The 24,137-nt window shown below is 47.0% G+C and overlaps 1 protein-coding gene across 2 annotated transcripts in view; it reads right to left on the reverse strand.

The window, feature by feature from the left end:
- The window catches only part of PTPN5 (protein tyrosine phosphatase non-receptor type 5), a 132,738-nt gene extending 108,846 nt beyond the window's left edge, over window positions 1-23,892 (reverse strand). The window contains exon 1 of one of the 2 annotated variants that reach the window (XM_083163969.1): window positions 23,877-23,892. The gene's annotated coding sequence lies outside the window, so the exon portion shown is untranslated. Of the gene's footprint in view, window positions 1-21,551; window positions 21,667-23,876 lie in introns of those variants that run through there. The other variant, XM_083163968.1, reaches the window with a different exon arrangement.
- Between the last annotated feature and the right edge of the window lie 245 nt (window positions 23,893-24,137).

A 24,137-nucleotide genomic window follows, 5' to 3' on the forward strand; every position in this document is an offset into this window, starting at 1 on the left:
TATTGGTTAAATTATATGTAGTGCTTGGTATCACAGCAGGATTCTTCACCTTGTTCTGGTGTTTGGCAGCATCTGAATCATGCCTATCCCCGCAGAGACGGGCACATAAATATAAATGCACTTTGTCACAATATGGATCGGAAGGGCAAAGTAAGTCAGCTGGAATAGGTGGAATAAAATATAGGGTAAGCTGGATATGAAAGATGGACCACTATCAGTATCGTCCCTGTGTAAGGATATATGTTTATAACCCAAATACGTTGTGTACACAAGATTTGATTTTGTGTAGTACACAAGGGGGAGGGGGGGGGGAAGGGGGAAAGAAAAAGAGACAAAATGAGGAGGAGAGAGAGGACCATTGTATCCCTAACGTGATAAGAATAAGTTGACCCATATTACACATGTAATCGTTAGTCCCAACAATGTGTAGGTCTCATATTTGGACCATAAAGGATGATCTGTCTCAGGCTATACAAGCGGTAAGTATATGTCAAAACATAATGCAGAATAGTTAGGAATGTTCTTGGTGCTAAATGCTGATATAGGTAAGATCAGAAGGTGAATGGTGTCGCACGGTAGCTGGACAAAGAGAGAAAATATGGACCAGAGAACAAATACTCAGCATAATACAGAATATAAAAAATGTATATATAAGACATATAAAAAATTATATATATGTATGCACCAATCTGATATGACATCAGTTGTTCCTAGTCCTAACGGTAATGTACCTCACGTTAGGACCATCGAGGGGTGTCCTGGTAAGGCTATATTCAGTATCAAGTGTTAAGTATATTTCAAAAAAACGTGTTGGAATATAGACGTTTAGGCAGAATTGTTATTTCTAGTGATCTTTGGGGCTATAATGATGGTGAGGTGAAGAAGATCGAAAAAAGGGGGGGGTTTTAATGTGACCCAGTGGCAATAAGGTGTTATATGTTTGAAAGGTTTGAGAAATAGGATAGTGTATCCTTAGTGTAAAAAGGTAAATTGATGATGGAAAAAAGGGGTGGGAATGAAAAGTTGGTTAATATAAATCAGTGTGATCTCTAAATATTGACTGCTAGGGAGCTTCCCATAATCCATTGAAAAGCCCTCGGCAGTCATAAGGGATTGAGGTGATGTGAGTTTTGGTCAGATAAAAATTGTGAACACAAGTGTAGGATTCAAATAAAACCGGTGATAAAAAAGGTGAGCAAGAAAAAAAGAGTTATGACCAATAAGATAAATGATATGAATTGGTGAGATTTCTCAATTATGAAACATGAGCTACCGAGTGTGAATAAGGATATGATAAAGAATACATTAATGCACAATGATAAGCACTGAAAAGTTTTTAAAGATATGCTGAGTATTTATTCTCTTCATTAAGTCCGTTAGGGACCATGGCGTCTAATAGAAAGATGAGCCTGGTTTCTTGTCTAAGTAATTCGCTGTCCAGATCACCCCTTCTGATACCCAAATTAACCTTGAGCATTCCGTATGCTTTTAAACCTGAGGGGTTTTGCTGATGATGCCTATAGAAATGGCGAGCCACTGGTGTTAGGGTTTTCATCGCTGTTTTGTCCCTTTGGGCATTCTTAATGCTGTTTACATGTTCCATGATACGTTTCTTAAGGGGCCTGATGGTCTTACCTATGTATGTCTTGTTGCAAGGACACTGTAGATTGTACACCACCCCTGCCGTCTCGTAGGTGATGTGGTCCTTAATCTTCCAAGTAGATTGAAATTTGTCTTGGTAGGAATTTTTGGCAACCATATATATACAGGCTTTGCAGGTGCCACATTTCTGTGACCCGATTTTGATCTTGTCTGGTCCCTTAATTTTGTCCATATGGCTGTGGACTAGAATATCTCGTAGATTCTTACTTCTACGCCAGCTAATTTCAATTCTATTGCCCAGAATTGGGGACAAGTCTGGATCTGTCTTGAGTATATCAAGATGTTGATTCAGGATTTTCTGTATGTCACGCCATTCTTGGCAGTAGGTCCCTATAAATCTAACTTTATGATCTTGTTGGATATCTTTTTGGGAGGGTACAAGTAGGGATTCTCTTGTCACTCTTTTGGTGTTGTCATAGGCAGATTTAATGGCCCGATTACTGTAGCCTCTTTCTCTAAGGCGGCCTTTAAGTTCATCAGCTCTTTTGGAAAAATTGTTTTCATGGGAACAGTTTCGTCTAGTCCGCAAGAATTCCCCTTTTGGGAGCCCCTTAATAACAGGGGGGAAGTGAGCACTCTTAAAATGAAGTAGGGAATTAGTAGCTGTCTTCTTCCTATACATATCAGAGGAGATGGTCCCATCTTCCTCTATATTTAAGCGAAGATCGAGGTAATTTACCCCTTCCTGGCTCATTTCATAGGTTAAGCGAAGGTTAAATTCATTGGTGTTGAGAATATTGATGAATGCAATGAAGAGATCTGCATCTCCCTCCCAAATGATTAACAAATCATCTATATATCTCAACCACAATGTGATGTGGTTGGTATATAGTTCGTGCCTCTCCTGAAAGACCACCTCCCGTTCCCACCACCCCAGGTACAGGTTCGCATATGTCGGAGCACATGTGCTCCCCATAGCAGTCCCCCGTACCTGGAGGTAGAAGGCCTCATTGCACACAAAGTAATTACGTTCTAGTACAAATCTCAAAAGTTGTATGATGATGTCATGTAGAACATTCTCACGATCCATACTAAGAAAGTATCGTGCTGCATGGATGCCTTGACGGTGGGGGATACTTGTGTATAGGCTTTCGACATCACAAGTTATCAGCCAAGAGTTACAATTAAGGACAACGTCCTGTATCTTTTTAAGAACATCCATGGTGTCTCTGACATAGGAGGGCAGTGTGACTACATATTGTCGGAGATGGAAGTCAACAAATTCACTGGCCTTTTCGGTCAGGCCTCCTATGCCAGAGACAATGGGTCTTCCAGGTGGGAACCTCTCATGTTTGTGAACCTTTGGAAGAAGGTACAGGGTTGGAATGCGGACATTTTTTACCATTAGGAATTGATGTTGGTTCTTGGTTATAGCACCGTTTTTAAGGGCTGTGTCTAGCATGAGAGAATAGGATTTGAGGAAATCCTCCGTGGGGTTAAAAGTCAACCTCTTGTAGCAAGTGCCATCTTTAAGCTGTTTTTCCAGTTCTCCAATATACAGGTCCCTGGACCATAAAACCACGTTTCCCCCTTTATCGGAGGGTTTAACTATGGTATCACTCCAGTTCTTAATTTCCTGTAAAGCTCTTTGTTCATCTCGACTGAGGTTATGCTTAAACTGGTATGAGCATTTGTCTCTCTGTAGTCGATCTAAATCTTTACTCACAACATCAACGTATGTCTTAACTACAGGACAAATTGAAAAATCAGGATAGAAGGTTGACTTTTTTTTGGGATGTGACATGTAAATGCCTGCATCCAACGGTGTTTCCCCCTCACCGATGTCACTCCCACTCTCCCTCTGGAGATCCTCCAATATATGCATAGCCTGTCTCTCTTCCTCCGTGTACCACAAATTGAAAATGGGTCCTAAATTGGTAGGGTCGTGTATCTCAGGAGAGGCTCCCATAATTCCATAATCCCCATCTCTGTCTCTCTTGCTATAAAACTTTTTAATAATAATTTACGTGCAAAGAGGTGGACATCTTTCTCGTATGTGAACCTATCGAAAGATTCTGTTGGGGAAAAGGATAGGCCTTTTTGTAAAACAGTGATTTGGGGTTCAGTGAGAATATGGTCACCTTACTGACCATATTCTCACTGAACCCCAAATCACTGTTTTACAAAAAGGCCTATCCTTTTCCCCAACAGAATCTTTCGATAGGTTCACATACGAGAAAGATGTCCACCTCTTTGCACGTAAATTATTATTAAAAAAGTTTTATAGCAAGAGAGACAGAGATGGGGATTATGGAATTATGGGAGCCTCTCCTGAGATACACGACCCTACCAATTTAGGACCCATTTTCAATTTGTGGTACACGGAGGAAGAGAGACAGGCTATGCATATATTGGAGGATCTCCAGAGGGAGAGTGGGAGTGACATCGGTGAGGGGGAAACACCGTTGGATGCAGGCATTTACATGTCACATCCCAAAAAAAAGTCAACCTTCTATCCTGATTTTTCAATTTGTCCTGTAGTTAAGACATACGTTGATGTTGTGAGTAAAGATTTAGATCGACTACAGAGAGACAAATGCTCATACCAGTTTAAGCATAACCTCAGTCGAGATGAACAAAGAGCTTTACAGGAAATTAAGAACTGGAGTGATACCATAGTTAAACCCTCCGATAAAGGGGGAAACGTGGTTTTATGGTCCAGGGACCTGTATATTGGAGAACTGGAAAAACAGCTTAAAGATGGCACTTGCTACAAGAGGTTGACTTTTAACCCCACGGAGGATTTCCTCAAATCCTATTCTCTCATGCTAGACACAGCCCTTAAAAACGGTGCTATAACCAAGAACCAACATCAATTCCTAATGGTAAAAAATGTCCGCATTCCAACCCTGTACCTTCTTCCAAAGGTTCACAAACATGAGAGGTTCCCACCTGGAAGACCCATTGTCTCTGGCATAGGAGGCCTGACCGAAAAGGCCAGTGAATTTGTTGACTTCCATCTCCGACAATATGTAGTCACACTGCCCTCCTATGTCAGAGACACCATGGATGTTCTTAAAAAGATACAGGACGTTGTCCTTAATTGTAACTCTTGGCTGATAACTTGTGATGTCGAAAGCCTATACACAAGTATCCCCCACCGTCAAGGCATCCATGCAGCACGATACTTTCTTAGTATGGATCGTGAGAATGTTCTACATGACATCATCATACAACTTTTGAGATTTGTACTAGAACGTAATTACTTTGTGTGCAATGAGGCCTTCTACCTCCAGGTACGGGGGACTGCTATGGGGAGCACATGTGCTCCGACATATGCGAACCTGTACCTGGGGTGGTGGGAACGGGAGGTGGTCTTTCAGGAGAGGCACGAACTATATACCAACCACATCACATTGTGGTTGAGATATATAGATGATTTGTTAATCATTTGGGAGGGAGATGCAGATCTCTTCATTGCATTCATCAATATTCTCAACACCAATGAATTTAACCTTCGCTTAACCTATGAAATGAGCCAGGAAGGGGTAAATTACCTCGATCTTCGCTTAAATATAGAGGAAGATGGGACCATCTCCTCTGATATGTATAGGAAGAAGACAGCTACTAATTCCCTACTTCATTTTAAGAGTGCTCACTTCCCCCCTGTTATTAAGGGGCTCCCAAAAGGGGAATTCTTGCGGACTAGACGAAACTGTTCCCATGAAAACAATTTTTCCAAAAGAGCTGATGAACTTAAAGGCCGCCTTAGAGAAAGAGGCTACAGTAATCGGGCCATTAAATCTGCCTATGACAACACCAAAAGAGTGACAAGAGAATCCCTACTTGTACCCTCCCAAAAAGATATCCAACAAGATCATAAAGTTAGATTTATAGGGACCTACTGCCAAGAATGGCGTGACATACAGAAAATCCTGAATCAACATCTTGATATACTCAAGACAGATCCAGACTTGTCCCCAATTCTGGGCAATAGAATTGAAATTAGCTGGCGTAGAAGTAAGAATCTACGAGATATTCTAGTCCACAGCCATATGGACAAAATTAAGGGACCAGACAAGATCAAAATCGGGTCACAGAAATGTGGCACCTGCAAAGCCTGTATATATATGGTTGCCAAAAATTCCTACCAAGACAAATTTCAATCTACTTGGAAGATTAAGGACCACATCACCTGCGAGACGGCAGGGGTGGTGTACAATCTACAGTGTCCTTGCAACAAGACATACATAGGTAAGACCATCAGGCCCCTTAAGAAACGTATCATGGAACATGTAAACAGCATTAAGAATGCCCAAAGGGACAAAACAGCGATGAAAACCCTAACACCAGTGGCTCGCCATTTCTATAGGCATCATCAGCAAAACCCCTCAGGTTTAAAAGCATACGGAATGCTCAAGGTTAATTTGGGTATCAGAAGGGGTGATCTGGACAGCGAATTACTTAGACAAGAAACCAGGCTCATCTTTCTATTAGACGCCATGGTCCCTAACGGACTTAATGAAGAGAATAAATACTCAGCATATCTTTAAAAACTTTTCAGTGCTTATCATTGTGCATTAATGTATTCTTTATCATATCCTTATTCACACTCGGTAGCTCATGTTTCATAATTGAGAAATCTCACCAATTCATATCATTTATCTTATTGGTCATAACTCTTTTTTTCTTGCTCACCTTTTTTATCACCGGTTTTATTTGAATCCTACACTTGTGTTCACAATTTTTATCTGACCAAAACTCACATCACCTCAATCCCTTATGACTGCCGAGGGCTTTTCAATGGATTATGGGAAGCTCCCTAGCAGTCAATATTTAGAGATCACACTGATTTATATTAACCAACTTTTCATTCCCACCCCTTTTTTCCATCATCAATTTACCTTTTTACACTAAGGATACACTATCCTATTTCTCAAACCTTTCAAACATATAACACCTTATTGCCACTGGGTCACATTAAAACCCCCCCCTTTTTTCGATCTTCTTCACCTCACCATCATTATAGCCCCAAAGATCACTAGAAATAACAATTCTGCCTAAACGTCTATATTCCAACACGTTTTTTTGAAATATACTTAACACTTGATACTGAATATAGCCTTACCAGGACACCCCTCGATGGTCCTAACGTGAGGTACATTACCGTTAGGACTAGGAACAACTGATGTCATATCAGATTGGTGCATACATATATATAATTTTTTATATGTCTTATATATACATTTTTTATATTCTGTATTATGCTGAGTATTTGTTCTCTGGTCCATATTTTCTCTCTTTGTCCAGCTACCGTGCGACACCATTCACCTTCTGATCTTACCTATATCAGCATTTAGCACCAAGAACATTCCTAACTATTCTGCATTATGTTTTGACATATACTTACCGCTTGTATAGCCTGAGACAGATCATCCTTTATGGTCCAAATATGAGACCTACACATTGTTGGGACTAACGATTACATGTGTAATATGGGTCAACTTATTCTTATCACGTTAGGGATACAATGGTCCTCTCTCTCCTCCTCATTTTGTCTCTTTTTCTTTCCCCCTTCCCCCCCCCCTCCCCCTTGTGTACTACACAAAATCAAATCTTGTGTACACAACGTATTTGGGTTATAAACATATATCCTTACACAGGGACGATACTGATAGTGGTCCATCTTTCATATCCAGCTTACCCTATATTTTATTCCACCTATTCCAGCTGACTTACTTTGCCCTTCCGATCCATATTGTGACAAAGTGCATTTATATTTATGTGCCCGTCTCTGCGGGGATAGGCATGATTCAGATGCTGCCAAACACCAGAACAAGGTGAAGAATCCTGCTGTGATACCAAGCACTACATATAATTTAACCAATACTTACCGATCCCGTCAGCAGAGAGCCATGTTACCGTACGACAAGATAGAAATCCCGAGGTAACCATAGCAACGGACGCTCTGTACGAGAACTGTCATCACGACGTAGGAGCTACCAATGAGTGGCGCAGCACTCACGGAATAGTGACAGGATAGGACGCGAGGACAGTCAATCACCTTCAGAGACTGCCGCGCCCCCAAACGAATCAACGCGGCTGGTAACTGCAAGGAGAGTTTGTTACAGGACGCGGCGGTCGTCAATCAAGACGCTAACCGCCGCGCCCACATTAGGGAGGGTATAAGAATAGCTTCCGTTTGGCCAGTCGGGTTGGCCTTGAAAAAGCTGTCTTGCGAAGCGCGCGCCGGCTAGCGGTGACGCTCTCTGTACCTCACACATATTAGGATGCATTTTGAAATGTTTTTTACCCTTACAGGTTTTTTCCGTGTAGCAGTGCACTCATAGATGGTGTGAGGATTCCCTCACCCCTATCCATTGGGCTGCGGCGGCTGTTCTAGTTTACTACTAGATAGCAGCAGACAGCGGAGCAGTGTCTTGCCCCGTTGACTGCACTTTCTATCTGTGTGCAGAATTACAACTGCATATCATTTATGTCGGACTGAGGTGAACACCAATATATCCCCTCTTCTGACTAACATAAGATCCGACACAGACCTGTGGATGTCAGATAGCAATATAGAATTTGTGCTATTTTGAATCCATAGCAGTAATACTGCAGCAGCCCAACTTATGGTGAATTTTCCTTACAGGACCTGTCACTGACCATTGAAATAACACGATCTTGTGGGAATTCACCAACAGTATATATGTTTTTGACATCTGCATGCCTTATACTGTACCATATCACCAATGTATAATGGCAAGAATGTTCTAATGCAGAAATTCACCACTGATTCCCCTTAAAGGAACCTCTCATACCTATATAGTGGCCACAACCACCTCCTCAAAGCAATTCCAGCGTATACACATGAGGAGATAGAGTGTGAAACCTAATGTTGAATTTTGGAGACTCACTAACAGTCGTTTATTCCTTATTAGTAGATTTCCTATGAACCTGGCAATTAAAGCCAACAATTTCGACAGTATATGTTATCTATGAGTCGTCACTCACCCTTTCATGCACAAACCTCTAATTAAAAAACATCTGTCGACATTGGTTTTTTGAAGGAATAACTGTACTATATGACTCGACCCTAGTGATAATTTGATAAGGGGTAACATTAGTGATCTACACAGATCCCTGATCACTTGAGGAGCCATCTGTCAAAAGACATTTAAAACTGTGTCAACACTGCCGACACTGAATTGTGTTTATTAACCACTTGAGTGCACCTGTATACAAGGATCTCAGCCAAATAAACACTACAATATATACCTGATTATAACAATATTAGTGTTGGCTACATACTCCTATTATTGCATTACAGATTAATAATTTTGTGTAAAGGAACAGAGAGCCGCCGTTATTTTAAAACACCCTGCGTTTATGTTGTGTGTGTGTTTTTATATTTCGCTTTCTTAAAATATCATTAAAAGTTACATTTTATTCGTGTAAGTCTCTATAGGTGCACCACATAAGGACATACTTTTTTCTCTTTATCATGTTCTCTCATTGTTGATGTCCAGTGGTAGCACACCTCCAGAAACACTCTATACAGAACAGTTAATGTATTAAGTGGGGGTCCGCTTCATAACAACCTCCAACTGATGAGGGTCCTGTGCGAGTAGTAAAACCCCTGTGTCTTCAAATTCCAATGACCATGCATCCAATAACATTATACCATTTTCAAACACTGGGGCAGATGTATTATCCGTCGTTATGGGGGAGAAGGGTATCAGCGCACGTTATGTGCACTGATACCGCTTCTCCCCCATGTATGAAGCGGCCGGGATGCGGTAATGGACAGGGGCGCTATGCTCCCCTGTCCATATCGGCGCTGCTATCAAAATGATAGCAGGCCGAATGTATGAACGGTCAGCATCGCTGTCCGTTCCGCACGAAGCCTGCTTTGGCTTCGCCAGCATCAGGCTGGCGAAGCCCTATCTAAACAGCAGGGACAGCGCTGTCCCTGCTGTTAGGTCTGGGCTGCGCTGGGGATCTCGCGTGAACAGCGAGATCCCGCGCATGCCCAGTGCGGCCGGCCGGGGGACAGGAGATAGCGCATCAGTATTAACTGATGCGCTATCTCCAGAAAGGGACATCGCCGGAGGGGGCAGTTAACGCTCCCTCGCTTCGGCAGACAAGATGTTAATACATCTTGTCGATGTCCCTTCCTGCTTCGCCTCGCTATTGAGGCAAAGCAGGAAGTATCATAGCGGCGCTTATCGCGCCGCTATGATACATCTGCCCCATTGAGCCTTATTCAGCACGGATCGCTAGTCAGAGAACTCTCAAATCGAGCGATAATTGAATGAATGGGCACGCGTAGTGTTCACATTGCACGCGAATTAGCGAGTAAATATCCGTACGCAGAGTAGCCGCAGTTTGACAGGAAGCCGGCGTTTAGGGGAGGAACCATGGCATTTTCTGGGTGTGTTTGTGAGAATGCAGGCGTACCCAGACAGTTTTCCGGTGGGTCTGACATCAGCGATGGCCACTTCCAGCCTCGTTTCTCAGCAGATTGGTGGAAACCCCAGACTGGTGCAGAATGGATCTGCCAATATATCGCCATTTCCAATGCATTCGCAATTCTACAAGTGCCATTTATTGCGTCTGTCTGGGTGGTGGCTCTTTGCCCGCAGTCCAGTGAGTGTTCCCTTACAAGCGATCCTTGCTGATCCACTATCCGCTCATGTCCCCGGCGATGCTATTAAGGCAACACAGAAAGGGATTTCTTGACTTTTCTGTTGTCGTACAATGTGAGACGGTTTGTTGCTATTGGCAATCAGTCAGATACTAACTATTATCTTCTAGAAGGTGGTAAATGAATATGAACTAGATTCTGCTTCATTATTCAGGGTCACCTCCCATCTTCAATAGAACTCCAATCTTAGTAAATTTACCCCTTTTGAGATGGGAGGTGTCTGATATCGAAACCTGCCGTCATCTGTCTTGGCTCCTCTGGGAACAATTCAGAGTTGATCGCCGTTGTGCAAATTATTTGCAATCCTATTGATTAATGAATGACTGTCCATGCATTTGGATCGTAGCGAAGATGTCCAGATCAACTTGCAATCCCCCCACAATTTGACGGACAGGAAGCCGCTGTTTGTGGGTGGTAACCACCCTTTTTCTGGGAGTGTCAGGGAATACACAGGCGGGCCCAGGTGTTATCAGGGAGGGACTGTGACGTCAGCTCCGCCCCCGATCAGCCGAGCTATGTCGCAGAGTTGTGGAAGGGTCAGACGTACTCACATTTGCACAGACTGCGGAATCTCTTAGCTCTTAACTCACAGCCCAAGTTCCAGGCTATTGCCGAACCTGAGATATGCGTCTGCAAAGCCCTGAGATGCGCTGCCATCAGAGGCCGCGGCTACAGCGTTGCCCAAACGCTGTACCCCGCATGGGTTGAATTAATAATTCTGCAACTGATAAACTGAAAATGGCGTCTACCCCTAGGTTCGTAAAAGGGATACATTGGAGAGTGATAAACAGCCAGCCAATCAGCTCCTACTGTCCCTGTCATTTTTCAAACCCAGCCTGCAACATGGTAGGTCAGAGCTGATTGGCTAGTTATCACTCTCCATTTTATCACTTTTTAAAGCTTGATACATCTGGCCCTTAGTTCTCTGGCGACGAGTGGAGGTATCACCACCATCAGTGGCACTTACCCCACACTAGGGGCAGATGTGTGGCAGTCCACCCCAGAGGTGTCCCTGTGCCCTCAAAGAAGGTCAATTGCAGCTAATGCTGCTCAGAGAAAGAACTGCATTTTTATAGAAACAGCAGGGCTGTGAGGGGTTAACAGACAGCTAGTGTCCCAGCTCCCCTGCACTTGTGACAGGAAGCTGAGAGGTCAGAGGTGATCCCAGCAGCAAGGTGAGAGGGAGGAAGTGTGCAGAGAGTGAGAAGACGTGCTGGAAGCAGGGTGATACTCAGGCAGAGAGAGGAGAAGTAGAAAACCCAGCAGCGTGTGTGCAGTGAATGGAGAAGCTGTTCCCCTGTCCTGCACTGAAGAGGAGATCAGGTGCTGCTGATAGGTGCCAGGCAGCGTGACTGGCCAGCAGAGTGAGACCCAGAGAGGAGTGAGAGACCCAGAGAGGAGTGAGAGACCCAGAGAGGAGTGAGAGACCCTGAAGAGTCATGACCAGCAGGAGCTGGCATCTGCAGCTGAGAGTTAAGGTACAGGAGCTCCCCTACCCCCAGGCTGGCCTGCACCCCAAATTGGCCCACTTTACCCAGCTATTGAAGTGGCTCTCCACTGCATAGGGGACAACTGTTATTGGGGTGCTGATCACCCTGCGACATTACCAGCCCAGAGACACCTGCAACGCCCCTCTGGCTGCATGCCAGATTTGCCACCACTGCCAAGCCTATATCTACAGCCTTCGTTGTATGTCTAGCAGGGGGTTGCCCTAGGTAACGGGAACCCGCCTGTACCCTATTGAAGGGATTGTTAATTTGCTCTGCCATGCTCGTAGTCAGTGTGCACACTAAGTTAGGTCCTAATTCAAAGTGAGGATATATGTCGACGTGGGACCATTATGTTGACACGTGACTGTGTATGTTGATTCATTTGCCAATAGATTATATTGAGGTTTCTGAGCCATTTAAATTGATTGCTAGATAGAATGATTATTGTTTGATTGTATGCTTTACTGTAGATGTTTGTTCATTGAGTATTTCTTCTTGTCATTTGTCATTGAGATATTGCAGCGGTCAATCCGTGTGTTAGTAAATAAATTACTGTCGCTGCTAATCGTGGTAGAGTTGTCTTTTGTGGGTCCCTTGGGTTGTGCCGTTCCCTGCCACAGGTTCCCCAGCAGAAGCCGCGAAGAATCCAGAAGCCGCCGCCGTCACCAGCTCCAGATTAAGGTACGCCATCTTGCACCACACCGTACAGGGGCACTGTCACAGATGTTACCACCGAACACAACTCAGAATAGGTAGCAAAACGCCCATGGGACATTTCTCTGACATTCATGTGCCCCGCTGCCGCCCAGGTGCCCTCAGTGGTATATTTTCTGCTGCCTCAGATATAACAGATTTGTATTAATCTGTACACAAAGAATAATCTGTCCTCCCACTGGGGAGCGTACTCGTACAGCCCTGCAAACATCATTACTGCAGCCACAACCCCATTTTCTTATGCGTTCTGTGTTGGTCCAAAAGCAAGAAAACAGTGCTGCAGAGCATTTGCACAGATGCAGTGCTGCAGATCATTAGCGCTGCCTGTTTGTACATTTTCACAGCTTGCTACAGAGCATTTGCACAGATGCAATAGGAGTACAGTGCTGCAGAGCATTAACACTGTTCGTACCTATGCACAGATGTAAGAGGAGCGCAGTGCTGCAGAACATTAGCGCTGCATGTTTGTACAGGTGCATTAGGAGTACAGTGCTGCAGAGCATTAGCGCTGATGGTACCTATGCACAGATGTAAGAGAAGCACAGTGCTGCAGAGCATTAGCACTGTGTGTGTACATTTGCACAGATGCAATAGGAGTACAGTGCTGCAGAGCATTAGCACTGTGTGTGTACATTTGCACAGATGTAAGAGGAGCGCAGTGCTGCAGAGCATTAGCACTATGTGTTTGTACATTTGCACAGATGTAAGAGAAGCACAGTGCTGCAGAGCATTAGCACTGTGTGTTTGTACATTTGCACAGATGTAAGAGGAGCGCAGTGCTGCAGAGCATTACCGCCACGTGTTTGTATGTATGCAAAGAAGTAAACACAAATTTTGCTTTTATTATTGAAGCTGAACGTTCAGTGACATTGGCGCCCTCTGCAGGTAATTTTTGTGATTTTCAGGGCAACTGAGATGTGCTATTACTAGTGACCAGTGGTTTCTGCTACCACACACTTCTAGGGAGGGACTGGCCCCAGGGCCGGCGCCACCACTAGGCAGCTTTAGGCATTTGCCTAGGGCGCCGGCCACTGGAGGGCGGGAGTTGCAGGAAAGAACAAACTGAAGCCACTCATCGCTGTGAGGAGCAGGAAAGCAACTGGCAGTGCAGGCGCTAGCCACTGCTATTGCTCACGCCGCGCCTGTCAGCCTGAATGACAGCGCAGCGCACACTTTAGCTTGAACAGCGGCCTCCCCCTCTCTGTCACTGCTCCCCCCTCTCCCTCTCCACCCAGGGTCTTCAGTCCCGTGAGCAGCAGCCTGTGCCGTGTGGCTGTGGTCAGTATCTTTTCCCGCAGCGCAGCTCAGCACTGCGCTGCGCTATTGGAGTTTGAGCTGAGCCAGAGAAGAGAGAGTGGCTCTGCTCTGCATGGCAGCGCGGAGGACTGGTGACATGAGACACAGCTGTACGGCAAAGGCTCAGGCTCCTGCTCGCCATGTGCCGGGTGCAGTTGCAGGCAGGGCCGGGGTAGCAGTGCCAGGGGCGGTAAAGACAGTGCTTCCATCTGGGGCTGAAGGTGCACTGTGGCAGCACACATCTTGCGGCCGGGAGGAATCCTGACTACGCGCCCGTCGGCTGCTTTGGTCCTCTGACCCCTGATCCCCTGGCAGAGCAGCTTGCATCCCTTTATTGCTATTAATGAATGCTGGCTTGCCCTTTCCCTGGGACCACCCACCAAAAAGCTGGACCTCCTCTCCTACCTCTCAGACGTCAGATGAGTGCCTGGAGGTGAGGGAAGTTTTTTGTTCCTTTAATACAGATAACATTTATATACTAATATATTTATACATTTTATTAATTTATTTGATTGACAGACATAAATAAATGTGTACCTGCTTTTATATATATATATATATATATATATATATATATATATATATATATATATATATATATATATATATATATATATATATAGGCTGCGGGTTGTGGTGAACAGGTTTCTCCAGTGTGAACCTCTGCAAGTGGTTTTGCTGCTGCAGCAGAAGTGTCAGAAGGACGTTTCTCAAGGGGGGGGGGGCCAGTATCGTGTAGCTTTGCCTAGGGCGTCAAGATGCCTTGCACCGGCCCTGACTGGCCCACAGGGGTATAGGCAGGGCTATTTTTCTGCAGGCTCCAGCAGGAACTGTGGCCCTTATTCTAGTTCATTCTTTCTGACAAAATATTTCTTAGATGGACAAAACCATGTGCACTGCAGGTGAGGCAGGTGTTACTTGTGCAGAGATAATTAGATTTGGGTGGGGTTTTACACCTGCCTCACCTGCAGTGCACATGGGGGTTTATTCTGGTTCGGGCGACTGGGCCTTAAGCGTATGTTACGGGTTTTTTGATCTGCGCATGCGTACCTTCCGCAATGATCAGGCGCGATGACTCCACAACGCTGACTGACGGGTCTTTCCGTGTGAAAAAACCTGTCCGCAAGAGTACGGTCATTGTGGGTGGCATAGGGGCGTGTTGAGGGGAGCGGCCGAAATAATGAGGGAAACTGGGCGTAAACATGGGCGTACACGGGGGTGTGCACAAAAAATGTACGGTGCTACTACCGCTCGATCGGCGAAAGCACCGTTCTTTTCGGACACAAAACAGGCGGCCGCCAACCGCCACCTCAGACCACCCCTACAGATACCGTATGAGAGCGGACGCCTGGGTCTGCTAATTAACGCTGATTACTACTCAAACACATACACCTGAATGTAATAAGCAATGCAGCAGCCTATTAAGTGAAAATCATGATTTGTCTACCTGCAACCCACACACAGCCCACAAACACATTGGAAGCATATCTTTCTTCACTTCTCTACATGTAAAGGTTGGTTTAATTTTATGTTAGATTCATTTTAACACCTGCTTATATATGCCAAGGTAGTTAGGTTATAACCATCTACACACATTCAGTAAGTGTTTGTATATACTTTAAACAGCAGGACACTCAGGGGGACATTTACCAAAATGGATTCGTAGAAAAAAGGTGTATTCGTAGGCAGAAATACACCTTTTTTTTACGAATTTGTATTTTCGGGATATACAATCCCAAAAATACAACAATTCGTAGTCCTAAAGATGGAACATTCGTATTTGTATTTACAAATACGAATGTCTACACCATTGATAGAATACGACAGAAATCACCATTCAAAAGAATGGTGGTTTCTGATTTACTAAGCAGCCGTACTGATAATACGGCTGCTTAGTGGTGTAAAACAGGCATGCAAATACGACAGGAAAATAGAACACCATTTTCATGTCGTATTTGCGTTTTAGCCTGCACGGATCAGTCAGATCCGTGCAGGCTTCGGTGTAAAAAAATAGAAAAATAAATAAATTTAAAAAAAAAACGGCGTGGGGTCCCCCCCCACAGCCGAAACCAGCACCAGGCTGACAGAGCCTGGAGCCGGTAATTAAAAATCAGGGAACTCGACAAATAGGGGTTCCCCGATTTTTAACAACCAGCCCCAGGCTCCTGCTCTGGGGCTGGTTCCCAAAATACGGGGGACAAAATGACTAGGGGTCCCCCGTATTTTAAGAACCAGCCCCAGGCAAAACCAGCCAGCAGGGTAATGCCACAGCCGGGGGGAGACTTTTTATACAAGTCCCCCCGGCCAAAGCATTCATCCCTACCGACCAGTCAGCCTGGCCAGGGGCCCTGGGGGAGTGGGGACCCCCCCAATAAAGGGGTCCCCCCCCCTCCAGGACTTACCTGACCAGGCTGAAGCCTGGTGCTGTCCTCGATGCCCCTGGGCGGTGGGCATCGAGCTGATGGTATGGTGTAAAAAATAGAATTAAAACCATTGTCTTTTACTGGTGAACTATGAGTCCCAGCAAGCCTCCCCCGCAAGCTGGGACTTGGAGAACCACAAGTCCCAGCCTGCGGGGCATTAAAGGGCCCGCTGGGTCTTGTAGTGCCACAGTAAAAGAAAGAGTTACATAAACACACTGACATACGTGAAAAATAAAAGTTTAATACATACATAACACATACATACTGATACTTACCTTTCTTGATCCCGTAGGTAGCCCTGGTCCTGATGTCCTGTGTCGTCCATGTCGGCTGTCTGCGTCGTCCTCCAGGTCCATGTCGACGGTCCGTGTCGTCCTCCAGGTCCATGGCGGTGTCCGGGTCCGAAGAAATCCATGTTGGAGCTGTGGAAGGAAATCCTACTCACCTGGTCCTGCGCTGAAGAAGTCTTCTCTTGATCCGACGTAATCCAGGTAATCTTCACAGCTGTCGCCGGTCCCCGCTGTCTGCGCTGTCTCTGCATCGCGCTGAGGAGAGATGCTGAAGTTTCATATTCGGCGCCTCTCCTCAGACTGAATTCTATTGGCCGCCTAGCAGGCCAATCAGGAGCCGAGAAAGTCAAAGTATCAGTTTGTATGTGTTATGTATGTATTAAACTTTTATTTTTCACGTGTGTCAGTGTGTTTATTTAACTCTTTCTTTTACTGTGGCACTACAAGACCCAGCGGGCCCTTTAATGCCCCGCAGGCTGGGACTTGTGGTTCTCCAAGTCCCAGCTTGCGGGGGAGGCTTGCTGGGACTCATAGTTCACCAGTAAAAGACAATGGTTTTTGTTCTATTTTTTACACCATACCATCAGCTCGATGCCCACCGCCCAGGGGCATCGAGGACAGCACCAGGCTTCAGCCTGGTCAGGTAAGTCCTGGAGGGGGGGACCCCTTTATTGGGGGGGTCCCCACTCCCCCAGGGCCCCTGGCCAGGCTGACTGGTCGGTAGGGATGAATGCTTTGGCCGGGGGGACTTGTATAAAAAGTCTCCCCCCGGCTGTGGCATTACCCTGCTGGCTGGTTTTGCCTGGGGCTGGTTCTTAAAATACGGGGGACCCCTAGTCATTTTGTCCCCCGTATTTTGGGAACCAGCCCCAGAGCAGGAGCCTGGGGCTGGTTGTTAAAAATCGGGGAACCCCTATTTGTCGGGTTCCCTGATTTTTAATTACCGGCTCCAGGCTCTGTCAGCCTGGTGCTGGTTTCGGCTGTGGGGGGGACCCCACGCCGGTTTTTTTTTTAATTTATTTATTTTTCTATTTTTTTTTACACATTGCAGCCTGCACGGATCTGACTGATCCGTGCAGACTGCTAGAAATAATTCGTATTAGCGGCCGTAAATACGGCCGCTAATACGAATTCCTACGACATCGGTGGGTTACAAAGCAGTCGTATATGACTGCTTTGTAAATCCCCCTCCGGAACACGACTTTGCATACGACTTAAACAGTCGTATGCAGTCGTAGGGAAAATACCAATACGAAAAACTAGGTTTTTCATATTGGTAAATTTCCCCCTCAATCTACAGAAGTCGACATGTGTCAACGTTTTCACTGTAACACCAACATAACTTTTTTTAAAAGTAAATTGCAATGTGGGGACACATAGATAGTGATAAAAATGCAACATTAGAACATAAAATATATGTAAGGAGGGTTAAAATGTATTATTTTTAGCCTGTTCATTAAGGTAGACAATTGAGGTAATAGAAAACAATAATTGATTAACAAATAAAATAATTATTTTAATTGTCTTAATCATAGTTGAAAGGGTAGATTATGAGGGCCATATATGTGAAGGGTATGCCAGCGTGCATGGACGTACGCTCACTCTCACGAGCGGTGACATACGCTGAGTTTTCCATTGAAAACAATAGAGACCCGTCCGTGCAAGCTGGCGTACGCTCAGATAGCCGCAAGAAGTCGGTGGGAAGACGGACGAGAGACGTCCGTAAACGGTGGCGTACGCTTTGTTGTACGCCAGTTGTTGGAGTCTAAGCGGTGATCCGTCGGTGTACGTTGGCGTACGCCACTCCCCTTTGTCGGTGTTTGTGTCCGTCCGTATGCGGCTGTTTTGTGGGTGGACTTTCGCTCACCGGCCGCGTATGGGGAACATACGCTGATATGGAACGTACGTACGTTTGGCCGCCGCAACCAGAATAAGGTCCATGGTTTTGTCCATCTAAGAAATATTTTGTCAGAAAGAGTGAACTAGAATAAGGGCCTTAGTTCCTGCTGGAGCCTGCAGAAAAATATCCCTGGGTATAGGGTACCTGGTGGGTATCACTAACTGGGGGCACTGACAAGTTCTTACAAATATTTATTTTCTTATAATTTTGTATTCATTTACTGATACACGTAATGGGATGTACAGTCCGAGGTGCAGGATGCTGGCCGTGCGCCTACGTTTTCTTAAAGCTACTCATTAACAAAGCAAAACTGCGCCTTGCTAGCGACCGCAGCTTTGGCGAGCATCTCGCACCTCCGTCACACTCGGACCGTTTTACATCCTGCCTCTGATTTCTACTAATACTTAAAAATAGCAGGCAGACAAATGTAGGTACACAGATTGGAAACAGCAGCAGCGGCGCAGGCGGCATGTTTTTGCATGTATGAGCTAAATGCTGATGGCTGATTTATTATTATTCTTATTAATATTATTATTTATATGGCGCCACAAGGGTTCCGCAGCATTGGACAATACATAGATGAGCAAAAAACAAGAAAATAACGAGTTAAAGTACAATGCAATTTAGAACAAGTACATGGTAAATAAGGACAGTTCCATCAGGGGACACTGACCTAATTATTAGGGTGGCAGAGATATATTCTAAGACATGCATATGAGGAGAGAGGGCCCTGCTCGTGAATGCTTAAGGTGGCCATACTGTCAGGGCTGCAATCAGGGGGGGTCTGGGGGTATTGAAGTCCCGGGCCTTGGCAGAAATTAGCATCTCGGAGTTGCTGACAGAGCTGGGAATAGACGCTGTAAAATAAGCCCCAGCTTCCGCCTGTCAATGAGGAGGAATACGCAGCTGTGCGGCTGCAAGAGATGGACCACGGGGAGGGCACCTCCAGAGTCCACCTCTCACCACTGCATTTCGCACTGGTAAACACGCTCACAGTCCCCAGCCCTCAGTTATCCTCAGCAGGCAGTCCGGTTTGAGAAAAGGAGGGGGCCAGCAGAGTGTCAGTGATAGCGGCCAATCATCGCTGTGCCCGCCTCCTCTTCAAGTGATTTGTACACGGTAATTGGTCCCTTCTCCAGGACCAGCCACCTGTGTGCTCCTGCAGAAGAGTGTTCCCTCAGGCTGGTTTCACACACTCCGGCTCCTGCCGGACGGTGAAATCCCGCACGGCCAGGGAGCCGTGCCGCACACACTAGTTTATCATGGAAGGGATGGCCACAGCCCGGCAGCCGTCCCTTCCAGTGGCGGGATCCGGCTGCAACCGTGCGGCCGGGTCGTGGCCGTCCCGTGTGAATGGACACAATAGTGTCCATTCACAACTAATGTGTGCGGCACGGCTCCCTGGCCGTGCGGGATTTCACCGTCCAGCAGGAGCCGGAGTGTGTGAAACCAGCCTCACTCTTGCTGAGCCCTCCACTCCTTGAGCTGAGACACTTTGCTTAAGGTAAGCTCATGTGGAGAGAGGTACTATGATGTACTTCTGTCAGTGTTGGGACTGGGGTACATAGGCCATTATTCTGGTTCACTTGCAAAGGCAAATGTCTTCTCAAATGGACAAAATGATGTACACTGCATGTGGGGCAGACGTAACATGTGCAGAGAGAATTAGATTTGGGTGATTAAGGGCCATAGGCAGGGCTGCCATCAGAAATTATGGGGCCCGGGACTGTCAAAAAAGGCAGGGCCCCCCTGTATATATATATATATATATATATATATATATATATATGTGTGTGTATGTATGTATGTATGCAGGACTATTTTTCAGCAGGCTCGAGCAGGAACTGAGGCCCTTATTCTAGTTCACTCTTTCTGACAAAATATTTCTTAGATGGACAAAACCATGTGCACTGCAGGTGAGGCAGGTGTTACTTGTGCAGAGATAATTAGATTTGGGTGGGGTTTTACACCTGCCTCACCTGCAGTGCACATGGTTTTGTCCATCTAAGAAATATTTTGTCAGAAAGAGTGAACTAGAATAAGGGCCTCAGTTCCTGCTGGAGCCTGCTGAAAAATAGCCGTGTGTGTGTGTGTGTGTGTGTGTGTATACCTCCCAACTTTGTAGCTGCAGAAATAGGGGGGCGTGGCTTATGTAAATGAGGGGTGCGACTTATGCAAATGAGCCGCGTCCCCGTTTTCGGCTGGGAATAGACACTGTGCGCATGCGCACAGCATCTATTCTGTTAAATTGGGGGGCTCCCAACTGCCCCCCCCCCCCCCCCCCCCCCCCGCAGCGGGACACATCCGGCAGCGGGTGGAACAGCGGGACAGGACCCGGTAATCGGGACTGTCCCGCTGAAATCGTGAGTGTTGGGAGGTATGGGCCCTTATTCTGGTTGGTGCGGTCGAGCCGCATATGCGGCTCCGACCGCACCAGACGAATCCCCGCCCACCATACGGTTCGCCACGGCCGTCCGTACACGGACGGCTGGCGAACCGCACGAAAATGGTGGAGGCGTACGCCTCCACCATGCTGGGAGCTGCCCCCTGCATTCGATGGTCGACGACCATCGAAGGCAGGACCGCACGCCGCGGCAGCTCCCGCAAGCTGAGACCACACGGACAATCGTCCGTGTGGTAGCTTGTATGGGGGCTGAAAGCTGACATCCGGCGACGTCAGCTTTCCGCCCCCATGAGTGGCGTCATGCCCTCATTACCATGCGTACGCCCCGCGTTTGCATGGGAACGCCCATGAAACGCGGGGCGTACACATAGGGAAATGAGGGGATGAAGCCCCTCACGCCCCTATACGCCCCCTTTGCGGCGTCTAAATTTTTAACACGGAGAATTCCCCTGCACATGCGCAGAGTGACCTCTGCGCATGTGCAGAGAGAAAACATCGGCGGTACGGCCGCACGCGGGCCGTACCGAGCCGATTAGAATAAGGGCCATGGTGTGTGTGTGTGTGGGAATAGGTGGAAATTGGAAGGGTGAGAGAATGAATAGGGGAAATTGGTGAGTATGTGAGTGTGAGAAACAGAAGAGAGAGAGGGAAAGGAGAAATTGGGAGAGAGAGGAGCAACAGAGAGGTCAGCCTGAACAAGAATATATAATACAAGTACTCACTGTGGTGGGGGGCTGACAGGGAGATCCTTGCTGCAGTGTTTTCTTTGGATCCCTGTGACTTGTTGGGCCCTCCTCCTTCCCTCATCCGCACAGGCAGTGCACCATCTCCATGCACCACTCTGACACCTCCTGACTCCTGAGCAGCAGCTCTCACCGAGAACTGCTTCAGGCATCCATTAGTCTGGTCTGCTCTGGCCCCGGACAGCAGGGGCTGCTGGGACATGTAGTTTTGTTTTAAGTGCCTGGCTGCTAGACACCTAAAAAAACCTACATGTCCCAGCAGCCCCTGCTGTCCGAGACCAGAGCAGTGACTGGCTGCAGCAGAGCCGATGGACACACCATGGGGACAGAAATCAGGGGCAGAGATAGATAGCTGGTAAGGAGCTATTTAATATTTATAGTTGTAGGACCAGGTCCGGGCCCCTTCTCTGTCAGGGCCCGGGACTCCAGACCCCCCTGGCAGGCCTGGCCATAGTTAGTGTAGTTATGTAGTGTAGCATGCAGTGGCGTAACTAGCTCATACTTGCCTACTTTTTGAAACTGCTTTCAGGGAGATTCCATACCTCCCAACTTGTGCACGGCTGAAATTGTGACCTACCGCGCCGGAGGCGCGCCCGACCCAGGATGGGGGGTGGGGCTACAAAAGTGGGTGTGGTCTCCAGTAAAGTGGGCGTGGCCCATGCACATGAACACAGCATCTCTTCAGCGATTGCCAGTGATCTCTGCCCCCCCTTAGGTACAGCGGGACTGTCTGCAATTAGCAAGACTGTCCAACTGTAATTGAGAGGTATGAGATTCTCGAGTGTTTGCATGGCCTGCAGATGAGGGACCGTGTCTTGCACAAAGGGGTCGGGGGCCAACTTACTCTAGCCAAAAAACAAGGGTCACCTGTACAAACACACACACACACACAAAAAGGGGACAAATGGAGCTGCAGAGGAAACACTAACCTGCAGCCCTGGCACTCCTGCTCTTCCCGCAGCCTCTCCTGTGGGCTCCCGGTTGTCAGCCTCCCCACCAACTGCTCTCTGCACTAGCTCACCGTCTCTCACCGTCCTGGATGTCTCCAAGGTGCAGCTCCCACCATGCAGGGGTCAGGGCAAGAGGGGAGGATCCGTTGCTACTGCCACTCCCACTAGAGAGAGACAGCTGTGATGGAAGGTCTCCCCGGTGGCTGGCCGCCAGCAGGCTTTACTGGCCTGGGCGGCTCTCATGCTAACTACTGCCAGGGGTGCATGGCAGGCCTATTAGGCATGATCGTGCCCCCATTGCAGACAGACTCGCACTGTGCGGTCTGGATTTTTAGATGGAAATTGAGTATTCAGGGGTATTGGGAGGGCTTTGCGGGGAATCGGGGGACTGACGCCTAAAATGGGAGCCTCCTGCAAAATCCGGGAGTGTCTGCAGCCTACACAAACACAGGGGTCACTACCTGCCTACACACACACACACACACACACACACAGGGGTCACTACCTGCCTACACACACACACACACACACAGGGGTCACTACCTGCCTACACACACACACACAGGGGTCACTACCAGCCTACACACACACACAGGGGTCACTACCAGCCTAAAAACACACAGGGGTCACTACCAGCCTACAAACACACACACACACACAGGGGTCACTGCCAGCCTAAACACACACACACACACACACACACACACACACACATACATACAGGGGTCACTACCAGCCTACACACAGGGGTCACTACCAGCCTAAACACACACACAGGGGTCACTACCAGCCTATAAACACACACACAGGGGTCACTACCAGCCTACAAACACACACACAGGGGTCACTGCCAGCCTAAACACACACACACACACACACACACACACACACACTGGTCACACTATTGGCCTACACACACACACACAGGGGTCACTATCGTGTCGTCGTCCCCCCCCCCCCCCACACACACACACACACACACAGAGCACACACACACACAAACAGGGATCCTACCTACACATATGAACAAATTCTCAGTGCCAGCCTAAAATTCACAGGGATCACTGCCAGTAAACACACACACACACACACACACAGACAGAACAGTGTTAGGCTATACACACACAGTGCCAGTGTATTCACACACAATGACATGGGTCAGTACCTGACTACACAAACACACACACACACTGCCAGCTATAATAGATACACCCATAGGTCACCTACATACACATTACAGTCAGTGCCAAGCTAAATAAGTAAACACAAAAAGAAACATCACATTACAGAGCTGCCTACACACAGGACCAGCCAGTATGGAGCTTCTGTCTGTGGCAGAACAACATGAACTAACCTGGGACGGAGCACTAGTCCTGCTCCTCCCCCAGCCTCTCCTCCGAGCTCCCAGCTGGCAGGTCTGTCAGTCTCCACACAGCTGCTTTCCCCGTCTCTCCCCCTCCTCCTCTCTGCCTCCAGCGTGCAGCTCCTAGTTGAGGCGGTGAGGGGAAGAGGCCAGAGGGGCGGGCTTCACTGCTGCTGCTCCGCTCGTAGTCTCCCTGCTTGCAATGCTGACTGATAGCAGGCTCTCCCGTGCGGCTCTCATCATGCTATGTTG

Source organism: Crinia signifera, chromosome 11 (genome assembly GCF_055691185.1).
Source record: "Crinia signifera chromosome 11, ASM5569118v1, whole genome shotgun sequence".
NCBI lineage: Eukaryota > Metazoa > Chordata > Amphibia > Anura > Myobatrachidae > Crinia > Crinia signifera.